The sequence below is a fragment of the Colossoma macropomum genome, unplaced genomic scaffold, assembly GCF_904425465.1.
Source record: "Colossoma macropomum unplaced genomic scaffold, Colossoma_macropomum, whole genome shotgun sequence".
NCBI lineage: Eukaryota > Metazoa > Chordata > Actinopteri > Characiformes > Serrasalmidae > Colossoma > Colossoma macropomum.
Window position 1 is genome coordinate 13,114,589 of NW_023494799.1, and position 13,412 is coordinate 13,128,000.

A 13,412-nucleotide genomic window follows, 5' to 3' on the forward strand; every position below is an offset into this window, starting at 1 on the left:
CAATACTAAAAGTAGTCAAATATGGAAGATTGACAGGAAAATATACTTACACCACCAGTCAGTCCAGCAGACACGATGCACTACTGGACTGACTGGCATCTCCTAATAGGCGGTGTGATCACATTGCAACTGGCAATCCCTACAAACACAGGAGCAAAAAAGATGATGTTCTGCACAAAAACATTTGCTGTAACATTTACACCAAGTACAAACACATATAAAGACAACGTTCTCACCATCTCAGCAAACCTAGACTCAGGATCTTCATAAGTAGCCTCCTCCAAATTTGGAGAGATGCTTTCCAGAAAACACAGCATCACTCTCTGGGAGACAGAGTTACAAACGCTTGTTAAAGGAGGCAAACAAAACTTCTCAAAGCAAATTCACCAAATTATCAAAAGTTTGGCTAAACAAGTAGGTTTTCAGCCTAGACTTACAGAGTAAGACTGTGTCTGAGAAACAGTAAGGAGTGTTATTTGATAAGGAAACAGACGCATGTCTTTACATGTTGAGTATTGAACATGTTGTGGTGTTCTTATTGCTATACTGTGTTACCTTTTCACTCAGTGTCAGTTCTGAAAGTTTCCTGTTGCCTGTCAGAGTCACCTGTACACATCTGTGTAGTAGGACTCCATCAGACACACACATACAGATAAACAGAGGGAGAAAAGACAGTCATGTAAAATCAAATGGACTGTATTTGTTTTTCTCATCTACACAAAGAATACTTCAATACTAAAAGTAGTCAAATATGGAAGATTGACAGGAAAATATACTTACACCACCAGTCAGTCCAGCAGACACGATGCACTACTGGACTGACTGGCATCTCCTAATAGGCGGTGTGATCACATTGCAACTGGCAATCCCTACAAACACAGGAGCAAAAAAGATGATGTTCTGCACAAAAACATTTGCTGTAACATTTACACCAAGTACAAACACATATAAAGACAACGTTCTCACCATCTCAGCAAACCTAGACTCAGGATCTTCATAAGTAGCCTCCTCCAAATTTGGAGAGATGCTTTCCAGAAAACACAGCATCACTCTCTGGGAGACAGAGTTATAAACGCTTGTTAAAGGAGGCAAACAAAACCTCTCAAAGCAAATTCACCAAATTATCAAAGGTTTGACTAAACATGTAGGTTTTCAGCCTAGACTTACAGACTGAGACTGTGTCTGAGAAACAGTAAGCAGTGTTATTTGATAAGGAAACAGACGCATGTCTTTACATGTTGAATATTGAACATGTTGTGGTGTTCTTATTGCTATACTGTGTTACCTTTTCACTCAGTGTCAGTTCTGAAAGTTTCCTGTTGCCTGTCAGAGTCACCTGTACACATCTGTGTAGTAGGACTCCATCAGACACACACATACAGATAAACAGAGGGAGAAAAGACAGTCATGTAAAATCAAATGGACTGTATTTGTTTTTCTCATCTACACAAAGAATACTTAAATAATGAAAGTAGTCAAATATGGAAGATTGACAGGAAAATATACTTACAGCACCAGTCAGTCCAGCAGACATGATACACTACTGGACTGACTGGCATCTACTAATACATGGAGTGATCATGTGGCAACTGGCAATCCCTACAAACACAGGAGCAAAAAAGATGATGTTCTGCACAAAAACATTTGCTGTAACTTTTACACCAAGTACAAACACATATAAAGACAATGTTCTCACCATCTCAGCAAACAAAGTCTCAGGATCTTCATACGTGGCCTCCTCCAAATTTGGAGAGATGCGTTCCAGAAAACACAGCATCACTCTCTGGGAGACAGAGTTACAGGCGCTTGTTAAAGGAGGCAAACAAAACCTCTCAAAGCAAATTCACCAAATAATCAAAGGTTTGACTAAACATGTAGGTTTTTAGCCTAGACATAAAGACTGAGACTGTGTCTGAGAAACAGTAAGAAGTGTTACTTGATAAGGAAATAGGTGCATGTCTTTACATTCTGAGTATTGAACATGTGCTGGCGTTGCTATTGCTATACTGTGTTACCTTGTCACTCAGTGTCAGTTCTGAAAGTTTCCTGTTGCCTGTCAGAGTCATTTGTACACATCTGTGTAGTGGGACCAGACACACACATACAGATAAACAGAGGGAGAAAAGACAGACATGTAAAATCAAATGGACTGTATTTGTTTTTCTCATCTACACAAAGAATACTTAAGTAATGAAAGTAGTCAAATATGGAAGATTGACAGGAAAATATACTTACAGCACCAGTCAGTCCAGCAGACATGATGCACTACTGGACTGACTGGCATCTCCTAATAGGCGGTGTGATCACATTGCAACTGGCAATCCCTACAAACACAGGAGCAAAAAAGATGATGTTCTGCACAAAAACATTTGCTGTAACATTTACACCAAGTACAAACACATATAAAGACAACGTTCTCACCATCTCAGCAAACCTAGACTCAGGATCTTCAAACGCAGCCTCCTCCAATTTTGGAGAGATGCTTTCCATAAAGCACAGCATCACTCTCTGGGAGACAGAGTTACAGACGCTTGATAAAGGAGGCAAACAAAACTTCTCAAAGCAAATTCACCAAATTATCAAAAGTTTGGCTAAACAAGTAGGTTTTCAGCCTAGACTTACAGAGTAAGACTGTGTCTGAGAAACAGTAAGGAGTGTTATTTGATAAGGAAACAGACGCATGTCTTTACATGTTGAGTATTGAACATGTTGTGGTGTTCTTATTGCTATACTGTGTTACCTTTTCACTCAGTGTCAGTTCTGAAAGTTTCCTGTTGCCTGTCAGAGTCACCTGTACACATCTGTGTAGTAGGACTCCATCAGACACACACATACAGATAAACAGAGGGAGAAAAGACAGTCATGTAAAATCAAATGGACTGTATTTGTTTTTCTCATCTACACAAAGAATACTTAAATAATGAAAGTAGTCAAATATGGAAGATTGACAGGAAAATATACTTACAGCACCAGTCAGTCCAGCAGACATGATACACTACTGGACTGACTGGCATCTACTAATACATGGAGTGATCATGTGGCAACTGGCAATCCCTACAAACACAGGAGCAAAAAAGATGATGTTCTGCACAAAAACATTTGCTGTAACTTTTACACCAAGTACAAACACATATAAAGACAATGTTCTCACCATCTCAGCAAACAAAGTCTCAGGATCTTCATACGTGGCCTCCTCCAAATTTGGAGAGATGCGTTCCAGAAAACACAGCATCACTCTCTGGGAGACAGAGTTACAGGCGCTTGTTAAAGGAGGCAAACAAAACCTCTCAAAGCAAATTCACCAAATAATCAAAGGTTTGACTAAACATGTAGGTTTTTAGCCTAGACATAAAGACTGAGACTGTGTCTGAGAAACAGTAAGAAGTGTTACTTGATAAGGAAATAGGTGCATGTCTTTACATTTTGAGTATTGAACATGTGCTGGCGTTGCTATTGCTATACTGTGTTACCTTGTCACTCAGTGTCAGTTCTGAAAGTTTCCTGTTGCCAGTCCGGATCATCTGTACACATCTGTGTAGTGGGACCAGACACACACATACAGATAAACAGAGGGAGAAAAGACAGACATGTAAAATCAAATGGACTGTATTTGTTTTTCTCATCTACAAAAAGAATACTTCAATACTAAAAGTAGTCAAATATGGAAGATTGACAGGAAAATATACTTACAGCACCAGTCAGTCCAGCAGACATGATGCACTACTGGACTGACTGGCATCTCCTAATAGGCGGTGTGATCACATTGCAACTGGCAATCCCTACAAACACAGGAGCAAAAAAGATGATGTTCTGCACAAAACATTTACTGTAACATTTACACCAAGTACAAACACATATAAAGACAACGTTCTCACCATCTCAGCAAACCTAGACTCAGGATCTTCAAACGCAGCCTCCTCCAATTTTGGAGAGATGCTTTCCATAAAGCACAGCATCACTCTCTGGGAGACAGAGTTACAAACGCTTGTTAAAGGAGGCAAACAAAACTTCTCAAAGCAAATTCACCAAATTATCAAAAGTTTGGCTAAACAAGTAGGTTTTCAGCCTAGACTTACAGAGTAAGACTGTGTCTGAGAAACAGTAAGGAGTGTTATTTGATAAGGAAACAGACGCATGTCTTTACATGTTGAGTATTGAACATGTTGTGGTGTTCTTATTGCTATACTGTGTTACCTTTTCACTCAGTGTCAGTTCTGAAAGTTTCCTGTTGCCTGTCAGAGTCACCTGTACACATCTGTGTAGTAGGACTCCATCAGACACACACATACAGATAAACAGAGGGAGAAAAGACAGTCATGTAAAATCAAATGGACTGTATTTGTTTTTCTCATCTACACAAAGAATACTTCAATACTAAAAGTAGTCAAATATGGAAGATTGACAGGAAAATATACTTACACCACCAGTCAGTCCAGCAGACACGATGCACTACTGGACTGACTGGCATCTCCTAATAGGCGGTGTGATCACATTGCAACTGGCAATCCCTACAAACACAGGGGCAAAAAGATGATGTTCTGCACAAAAACATTTGCTGTAACTTTTACACCAAGTACAAACACATATAAAGACAATGTTCTCACCATCTCAGCAAACAAAGTCTCAGGATCTTCATACGTGGCCTCCTCCAAATTTGGAGAGATGCGTTCCAGAAAACACAGCATCACTCTCTGGGAGACAGAGTTACAGACGCTTGTCAAAGGAGGCAAACAAAACCTCTCAAAGCAAATTCACCAAATAATCAAAGGTTTGACTAAACATGTAGGTTTTTAGCCTAGACATAAAGACTGAGACTGTGTCTGAGAAACAGTAAGAAGTGTTACTTGATAAGGAAATAGGTGCATGTCTTTACATTTTGAGTATTGAACATGTGCTGGCGTTGCTATTGCTATACTGTGTTACCTTGTCACTCAGTGTCAGTTCTGAAAGTTTCCTGTTGCCTGTCAGAGTCACCTGTACACATCTGTGTAGTGGGACCAGACACACACATACAGATAAACAGAGGGAGAAAAGACAGACATGTAAAATCAAATGGACTGTATTTGTTTTTCTCATCTACACAAAGAATACTTAAGTAATGAAAGTAGTCAAATATGGAAGATTGACAGGAAAATATACTTACAGCACCAGTCAGTCCAGCAGACATGATGCACTACTGGACTGACTGGCATCTCCTAATAGGCGGTGTGATCACATTGCAACTGGCAATCCCTACAAACACAGGAGCAAAAAAGATGATGTTCTGCACAAAAACATTTGCTGTAACATTTACACCAAGTACAAACACATATAAAGACAACGTTCTCACCATCTCAGCAAACCTAGACTCAGGATCTTCAAACGCAGCCTCCTCCAATTTTGGAGAGATGCTTTCCAGAAAACACAGCATCACTCTCTGGGAGACAGAGTTACAAACGCTTGTTAAAGGAGGCAAACAAAACCTCTCAAAGCAAATTCACCAAATTATCAAAAGTTTGGCTAAACAAGTAGGTTTTCAGCCTAGACTTACAGAGTAAGACTGTGTCTGAGAAACAGTAAGGAGTGTTATTTGATAAGGAAACAGACGCATGTCTTTACATGTTGAGTATTGAACATGTTGTGGTGTTCTTATTGCTATACTGTGTTACCTTTTCACTCAGTGTCAGTTCTGAAAGTTTCCTGTTGCCTGTCAGAGTCACCTGTACACATCTGTGTAGTGGGACTCCACCAGACACACACATACAGATAAACAGAGGGAGAAAAGACAGACATGTAAAATCAAATGGACTGTATTTGTTTTTCTCATCTACACAAAGAATACTTCAATACTAAAAGTAGTCAAATATGGAAGATTGACAGGAAAATATACTTACACCACCAGTCAGTCCAGCAGACACGATGCACTACTGGACTGACTGGCATCTCCTAATAGGCGGTGTGATCACATTGCAACTGGCAATCCCTACAAACACAGGGGCAAAAAGATGATGTTCTGCACAAAAACATTTGCTGTAACTTTTACACCAAGTACAAACACATATAAAGACAATGTTCTCACCATCTCAGCAAACAAAGTCTCAGGATCTTCATACGTAGCCTCCTCCAAATTTGGAGAGATGCGTTCCAGAAAACACAGCATCACTCTCTGGGAGACAGAGTTACAGACGCTTGTCAAAGGAGGCAAACAAAACCTCTCAAAGCAAATTCACCAAATAATCAAAGGTTTGACTAAACATGTAGGTTTTTAGCCTAGACATAAAGACTGAGACTGTGTCTGAGAAACAGTAAGAAGTGTTACTTGATAAGGAAATAGGTGCATGTCTTTACATTTTGAGTATTGAACATGTGCTGGCGTTGCTATTGCTATACTGTGTTACCTTGTCACTCAGTGTCAGTTCTGAAAGTTTCCTGTTGCCAGTGCGGATCATCTGTACACATCTGTGTAGTGGGACCAGACACACACATACAGATAAACAGAGGGAGAAAAGACAGACATGTAAAATCAAATGGACTGTATTTGTTTTTCTCATCTACACAAAGAATACTTCAATACTAAAAGTAGTCAAATATGGAAGATTGACAGGAAAATATACTTACACCACCAGTCAGTCCAGCAGACATGATGCACTACTGGACTGACTGGCATCTCCTAATAGGCGGTGTGATCACATTGCAACTGGCAATCCCTACAAACACAGGGGCAAAAAGATGATGTTCTGCACAAAAACATTTGCTGTAACTTTTACACCAAGTACAAACACATATAAAGACAACGTTCTCACCATCTCAGCAAACCTAGACTCGGGATCTTCATACGTAGCCTCCTCCAAATTTGGAGAGATGCGTTCCAGAAAACACAGCATCACTCTCTGGGAGACAGAGTTACAGACGCTTGTCAAAGGAGGCAAACAAAACCTCTCAAAGCAAATTCACCAAATAATCAAAGGTTTGACTAAACATGTAGGTTTTCAGCCTAGACATAAAGACTGAGACTGTGTCTGAGAAACAGTAAGAAGTGTTACTTGATAAGGAAATAGGTGCATTTCTTTACATTTTGAGTATTGAACATGTGCTGGCGTTGCTATTGCTATACTGTGTTACCTTGTCACTCAGTGTCAGTTCTGAAAGTTTCCTGTTGCCAGTCCGGATCATCTGTACACATCTGTGTAGTGGGACCAGACACACACATACAGATAAACAGAGGGAGAAAAGACAGACATGTAAAATCAAATGGACTGTATTTGTTTTTCTCATCTACACAAAGAATACTTCAATACTAAAAGTAGTCAAATATGGAAGATTGACAGGAAAATATACTTACACCACCAGTCAGTCCAGCAGACACGATGCACTACTGGACTGACTGGCATCTCCTAATAGGCGGTGTGATCACATTGCAACTGGCAATCCCTACAAACACAGGGGCAAAAAGATGATGTTCTGCACAAAAACATTTGCTGTAACTTTTACAAGAAGTACAAACACATATAAAGACAATGTTCTCACCATCTCAGCAAACCTAGACTCAGGATCTTCATACGTAGCCTCCTCCAAATTTGGAGAGATGCGTTCCAGAAAACACAGCATCACTCTCTGGGAGACAGAGTTACAGACGCTTGTCAAAGGAGGCAAACAAAACCTCTCAAAGCAAATTCACCAAATAATCAAAGGTTTGACTAAACATGTAGGTTTTCAGCCTAGACATAAAGACTGAGACTGTGTCTGAGAAACAGTAAGAAGTGTTACTTGATAAGGAAATAGGTGCATGTCTTTACATTTTGAGTACTGAACATGTGCTGGCGTTGCTATTGCTATACTGTGTTACCTTGTCACTCAGTGTCAGTTCTGAAAGTTTCCTGTTGCCAGTCCGGATCATCTGTACACATCTGTGTAGTGGGACCAGACACACACATACAGATAAACAGAGGGAGAAAAGACAGACATGTAAAATCAAATGGACTGTATTTGTTTTTCTCATCTACACAAAGAATACTTAAGTAATGAAAGTAGTCAAATATGGAAGATTGACAGGAAAATATACTTACAGCACCAGTCAGTCCAGCAGACATGATGCACTACTGGACTGACTGGCATCTCCTAATAGGCGGTGTGATCACATTGCAACTGGCAATCCCTACAAACACAGGAGCAAAAAAGATGATGTTCTGCACAAAAACATTTGCTGTAACATTTACACCAAGTACAAACACATATAAAGACAACGTTCTCACCATCTCAGCAAACCTAGACTCAGGATCTTCAAACGCAGCCTCCTCCAATTTTGGAGAGATGCTTTCCATAAAGCACAGCATCACTCTCTGGGAGACAGAGTTACAAACGCTTGTTAAAGGAGGCAAACAAAACTTCTCAAAGCAAATTCACCAAATTATCAAAAGTTTGGCTAAACAAGTAGGTTTTCAGCCTAGACTTACAGAGTAAGACTGTGTCTGAGAAACAGTAAGGAGTGTTATTTGATAAGGAAACAGACGCATGTCTTTACATGTTGAGTATTGAACATGTTGTGGTGTTCTTATTGCTATACTGTGTTACCTTTTCACTCAGTGTCAGTTCTGAAAGTTTACTTTTGCCTTTCAGGGTCATTTGTACACATCTGTGTAGTGGGACTCCACCAGACACACACATACAGATAAACAGAGGGAGAAAAGACAGACATGTAAAATCAAATGGACTGTATTTGTTTTTCTCATCTACACAAAGAATACTTCAATACTAAAAGTAGTCAAATATGGAAGATTGACAGGAAAATATACTTACAGCACCAGTCAGTCCAGCAGACATGATGCACTACTGGACTGACTGGCATCTCCTAATAGGCGGTGTGATCACATTGCAACTGGCAATCCCTACAAACACAGGGGCAAAAAGATGATGTTCTGCACAAAAACATTTGCTGTAACTTTTACAAGAAGTACAAACACATATAAAGACAATGTTCTCACCATCTCAGCAAACAAAGTCTCAGGATCTTCATACGTAGCCTCCTCCAAATTTGGAGAGATGCGTTCCAGAAAACACAGCATCACTCTCTGGGAGACAGAGTTACAGACGCTTGTCAAAGGAGGCAAACAAAACCTCTCAAAGCAAATTCACCAAATAATCAAAGGTTTGACTAAACATGTAGGTTTTTAGCCTAGACATAAAGACTGAGACTGTGTCTGAGAAACAGTAAGAAGTGTTACTTGATAAGGAAATAGGTGCATGTCTTTACATTTTGAGTACTGAACATGTGCTGGCGTTGCTATTGCTATACTGTGTTACCTTGTCACTCAGTGTCAGTTCTGAAAGTTTCCTGTTGCCAGTCCGGATCATCTGTACACATCTGTGTAGTGGGACCAGACACACACATACAGATAAACAGAGGGAGAAAAGACAGACATGTAAAATCAAATGGACTGTATTTGTTTTTCTCATCTACACAAAGAATACTTAAGTAATAAAAGTAGTCAAATATGGAAGATTGACAGGAAAATATACTTACAGCACCAGTCAGTCCAGCAGACATGATGCACTACTGGACTGACTGGCATCTCCTAATAGGCGGTGTGATCACATTGCAACTGGCAATCCCTACAAACACAGGGGCAAAAAGATGATGTTCTGCACAAAAACATTTGCTGTAACTTTTACAAGAAGTACAAACACATATAAAGACAATGTTCTCACCATCTCAGCAAACAAAGTCTCAGGATCTTCATACGTGGCCTCCTCCAAATTTGGAGAGATGCGTTCCAGAAAACACAGCATCACTCTCTGGGAGACAGAGTTACAGACGCTTGTCAAAGGAGGCAAACAAAACCTCTCAAAGCAAATTCACCAAATAATCAAAGGTTTGACTAAACATGTAGGTTTTTAGCCTAGACATAAAGACTGAGACTGTGTCTGAGAAACAGTAAGAAGTGTTACTTGATAAGGAAATAGGTGCATGTCTTTACATTTTGAGTATTGAACATGTTGTGGTGTTCTTATTGCTATACTGTGTTACCTTTTCACTCAGTGTCAGTTCTGAAAGTTTACTTTTGCCTTTCAGGGTCATTTGTACACATCTGTGTAGTGGGACTCCACCAGACACACACATACAGATAAACAGAGGGAGAAAAGACAGACATGTAAAATCAAATGGACTGTATTTGTTTTTCTCATCTACACAAAGAATACTTAAATAATGAAAGTAGTCAAATATGGAAGATTGACAGGAAAATATACTTACAGCACCAGTCAGTCCAGCAGACATGATACACTACTGGACTGACTGGCATCTACTAATACATGGAGTGATCATGTGGCAACTGGCAATCCCTACAAACACAGGGGCAAAAAGATGATGTTCTGCACAAAAACATTTGCTGTAACTTTTACACCAAGTACAAACACATATAAAGACAATGTTCTCACCATCTCAGCAAACAAAGTCTCAGGATCTTCATACGTGGCCTCCTCCAAATTTGGAGAGATGCGTTCCAGAAAACACAGCATCACTCTCTGGGAGACAGAGTTACAGACGCTTGTTAAAGGAGGCAAACAAAACCTCTCAAAGCAAATTCACCAAATAATCAAAGGTTTGACTAAACATGTAGGTTTTTAGCCTAGACATAAAGACTGAGACTGTGTCTGAGAAACAGTAAGAAGTGTTACTTGATAAGGAAATAGGTGCATGTCTTTACATTTTGAGTATTGAACATGTGCTGGCGTTGCTATTGCTATACTGTGTTACCTTGTCACTCAGTGTCAGTTCTGAAAGTTTCCTGTTGCCTGTCAGAGTCACCTGTACACATCTGTGTAGTGGGACTCCATCAGACACACACATACAGATAAACAGAGGGAGAAAAGACAGTCATGTAAAATCAAATGGACTGTATTTGTTTTTCTCATCTACACAAAGAATACTTTAATACTAAAAGTAGTCAAATATGGAAGATTGACAGGAAAATATACTTACAGCACCAGTCAGTCCAGCAGACATGATGCACTACTGGACTGACTGGCATCTCCTAATAGGCGGTGTGATCACATTGCAACTGGCAATCCCTACAAACACAGGAGCAAAAAAGATGATGTTCTGCACAAAAACATTTGCTGTAACTTTTACACCAAGTACAAACACATATAAAGACAATGTTCTCACCATCTCAGCAAACAAAGTCTCAGGATCTTCATACGTAGCCTCCTCCAAATTTGGAGAGATGCGTTCCAGAAAACACAGCATCACTCTCTGGGAGACAGAGTTACAGACGCTTGTCAAAGGAGGCAAACAAAACCTCTCAAAGCAAATTCACCAAATAATCAAAGGTTTGACTAAACATGTAGGTTTTTAGCCTAGACATAAAGACTGAGACTGTGTCTGAGAAACAGTAAGAAGTGTTACTTGATAAGGAAATAGGTGCATGTCTTTACATTTTGAGTACTGAACATGTGCTGGCGTTGCTATTGCTATACTGTGTTACCTTGTCACTCAGTGTCAGTTCTGAAAGTTTCCTGTTGCCAGTCCGGATCATCTGTACACATCTGTGTAGTGGGACCAGACACACACATACAGATAAACAGAGGGAGAAAAGACAGACATGTAAAATCAAATGGACTGTATTTGTTTTTCTCATCTACACAAAGAATACTTCAATACTAAAAGTAGTCAAATATGGAAGATTGACAGGAAAATATACTTACAGCACCAGTCAGTCCAGCAGACATGATGCACTACTGGACTGACTGGCATCTCCTAATAGGCGGTGTGATCACATTGCAACTGGCAATCCCTACAAACACAGGAGCAAAAAAGATGATGTTCTGCACAAAAACATTTGCTGTAACATTTACACCAAGTACAAACACATATAAAGACAACGTTCTCACCATCTCAGCAAACCTAGACTCAGGATCTTCATAAGTAGCCTCCTCCAAATTTGGAGAGATGCTTTCCAGAAAACACAGCATCGCTCTCTGGGAGACAGAGTTATAAACGCTTGTTAAAGGAGGCAAACAAAACCTCTCAAAGCAAATTCACCAAATTATCAAAGGTTTGACTAAACATGTAGGTTTTCAGCCTAGACTTACAGACTGAGACTGTGTCTGAGAAACAGTAAGCAGTGTTATTTGATAAGGAAACAGACGCATGTCTTTACATGTTGAATATTGAACATGTTGTGGTGTTCTTATTGCTATACTGTGTTACCTTTTCACTCAGTGTCAGTTCTGAAAGTTTACTTTTGCCTTTCAGGGTCATTTGTACACATCTGTGTAGTGGGACTCCACCAGACACACACATACAGATAAACAGAGGGAGAAAAGACAGACATGTAAAATCAAATGGACTGTATTTGTTTTTCTCATCTACACAAAGAATACTTCAATACTAAAAGTAGTCAAATATGGAAGATTGACAGGAAAATATACTTACACCACCAGTCAGTCCAGCAGACATGATGCACTACTGGACTGACTGGCATCTCCTAATAGGCGGTGTGATCACATTGCAACTGGCAATCCCTACAAACACAGGGGCAAAAAGATGATGTTCTGCACAAAAACATTTGCTGTAACTTTTACACCAAGTACAAACACATATAAAGACAACGTTCTCACCATCTCAGCAAACCTAGACTCGGGATCTTCATACGTAGCCTCCTCCAAATTTGGAGAGATGCGTTCCAGAAAACACAGCATCACTCTCTGGGAGACAGAGTTACAGACGCTTGTCAAAGGAGGCAAACAAAACCTCTCAAAGCAAATTCACCAAATAATCAAAGGTTTGACTAAACATGTAGGTTTTTAGCCTAGACATAAAGACTGAGACTGTGTCTGAGAAACAGTAAGAAGTGTTACTTGATAAGGAAATAGGTGCATGTCTTTACATTTTGAGTACTGAACATGTGCTGGCGTTGCTATTGCTATACTGTGTTACCTTGTCACTCAGTGTCAGTTCTGAAAGTTTCCTGTTGCCAGTCCGGATCATCTGTACACATCTGTGTAGTGGGACCAGACACACACATACAGATAAACAGAGGGAGAAAAGACAGACATGTAAAATCAAATGGACTGTATTTGTTTTTCTCATCTACACAAAGAATACTTCAATACTAAAAGTAGTCAAATATGGAAGATTGACAGGAAATATACTTACAGCACCAGTCAGTCCAGCAGACATGATGCACTACTGGACTGACTGGCATCTCCTAATAGGCGGTGTGATCACATTGCAACTGGCAATCCCTACAAACACAGGAGCAAAAAAGATGATGTTCTGCACAAAAACATTTGCTGTAACATTTACACCAAGTACAAACACATATAAAGACAACGTTCTCACCATCTCAGCAAACCTAGACTCAGGATCTTCAAACGCAGCCTCCTCCAATTTTGAAGAGATGCTTTCCATAAACACAGCATCACTCTCTGGG

General features: G+C 39.8%; 4 long non-coding RNA genes across 10 annotated transcripts; all 4 read right to left on the reverse strand.

Moving 5' to 3' along the window:
* Window positions 1–1,292: 1,292 nt before the first annotated feature.
* On the reverse strand, window positions 1,293–4,575 carry LOC118819453. Of its 2 annotated transcripts, XR_005008157.1 has the most exons (8): window positions 4,195–4,575; window positions 3,876–3,962; window positions 3,691–3,779; window positions 3,471–3,531; window positions 3,152–3,238; window positions 2,741–3,054; window positions 2,236–2,508; window positions 1,293–1,346 (listed from the first exon to the last, which is right to left on the reverse strand). It is a non-coding gene; the product is annotated as an uncharacterized LOC118819453 (long non-coding RNA). The 2 variants fall into 2 exon arrangements; XR_005008156.1 differs by lacking the exon at window positions 1,293–1,346 and having other exon boundaries at window positions 2,103–2,508.
* Window positions 4,576–4,930: 355 nt separating this feature from the next.
* LOC118819452 lies at window positions 4,931–8,365 on the reverse strand. 5 transcript variants are annotated; one of them, XR_005008154.1, is made up of 4 exons: window positions 7,102–8,365; window positions 6,378–6,869; window positions 5,144–6,145; window positions 4,931–4,984 (listed from the first exon to the last, which is right to left on the reverse strand). It is a non-coding gene; the product is annotated as an uncharacterized LOC118819452 (long non-coding RNA). The 5 variants fall into 5 exon arrangements; XR_005008155.1 differs by lacking the exon at window positions 4,931–4,984 and having other exon boundaries at window positions 4,994–6,145; window positions 7,102–7,886; window positions 8,046–8,365; XR_005008153.1 differs by lacking the exon at window positions 4,931–4,984 and having other exon boundaries at window positions 4,994–6,145; window positions 6,378–6,686; window positions 6,783–6,869.
* Window positions 8,366–8,408: 43 nt separating this feature from the next.
* Window positions 8,409–9,676, reverse strand: LOC118819454. Its single transcript, XR_005008158.1, has 3 exons — window positions 9,500–9,676; window positions 9,280–9,340; window positions 8,409–9,047 (listed from the first exon to the last, which is right to left on the reverse strand). It is a non-coding gene; the product is annotated as an uncharacterized LOC118819454 (long non-coding RNA).
* Window positions 9,677–10,806: 1,130 nt separating this feature from the next.
* Window positions 10,807–13,354, reverse strand: LOC118819569. 2 transcript variants are annotated; one of them, XR_005008170.1, is made up of 4 exons: window positions 13,136–13,354; window positions 12,917–12,977; window positions 12,598–12,684; window positions 10,807–12,501 (listed from the first exon to the last, which is right to left on the reverse strand). It is a non-coding gene; the product is annotated as an uncharacterized LOC118819569 (long non-coding RNA). The 2 variants fall into 2 exon arrangements; XR_005008169.1 differs by having other exon boundaries at window positions 10,807–12,684.
* Window positions 13,355–13,412: the final 58 nt, after the last annotated feature.